Raw genomic sequence first — 871 nt, 5'->3', positions numbered from 1 at the left:
CCTGCCATTACTGGCTAGCGACTATAGGTAGTACATCATTGATTACCAGCGTATCGGTGCGGCAGTTCCTGGCAGAACTGTACAGCACCCTCACACGTGACTTATCAGTCAGCGCAGAGTATCAGGAGTCCTAAATAGTGTCTGGGGTCCTAGAACTCATGTATATAAACCCTGCCAGTCTGAGCGTCAACCTCAGACTGAACTATCTTGTCGACCACCACCACTGCGTGTCATCACCCTAAGACCAACTCTATCAAAACCTTCAACTCCTACAACTATTGAAAGGTGAGTATCTAGGCGTGTTGTGATACAAGAACCACTGTGTAGGGATTGGCTGTTGAGGTGATGATGGGGTAGGCAAATTGCTTGCCTCTACTTCTTCTTGAACGCTGGTGTCCTGTTCTCCTAACCTAATAGACTCCCAAAGAGTCTCCGCTAAACCGATGTACTCCCTAAAGAGTTCTTCTTCCGTGGGGGTGTTGAGTCCTCCAGCGGCAAGCCTAGCAAGACATCCTTCGACAAATTGTAGTTGTTCGGTAGGGGTCCCAAAGAATGGGAAGTGGGTAAGGGGGGAATGGGTACAAGCTTCTTGAAGGTCCTGGGCAAACTGAGAAGCATGCAACGACACTTCCAAGGTGGAGTGAGTTTATCTGTTAAAGCAAACGAGATGGCCCAGAAGGAAGGTGGTCAACGATGACAGTCGACAAATAGGATAGACTTGTCCTAATGTCAAAGTATCGCCCTGATACTTGACTCCCTATCTAACCCTAACCCCTAATCACTCACTTGTAGTGGTAAAGGTTGTTTGCTTGAGTTCGTGGGTGGGCTATAGGAGCTGGTAGGCTCAAGGTTAAGAGTAGAGAAGTTGACG

Source organism: Fibroporia radiculosa (genome assembly GCF_000313525.1).
Source record: "Fibroporia radiculosa TFFH 294 genomic supercontigs, scaffold8857, whole genome shotgun sequence".
In the NCBI taxonomy this organism is placed as follows: Eukaryota; Fungi; Basidiomycota; class Agaricomycetes; order Polyporales; family Fibroporiaceae; genus Fibroporia; species Fibroporia radiculosa.
The sequence above is the reverse complement of the archived record's forward strand: the minus strand, read 5'-3'. Positions refer to the sequence as shown.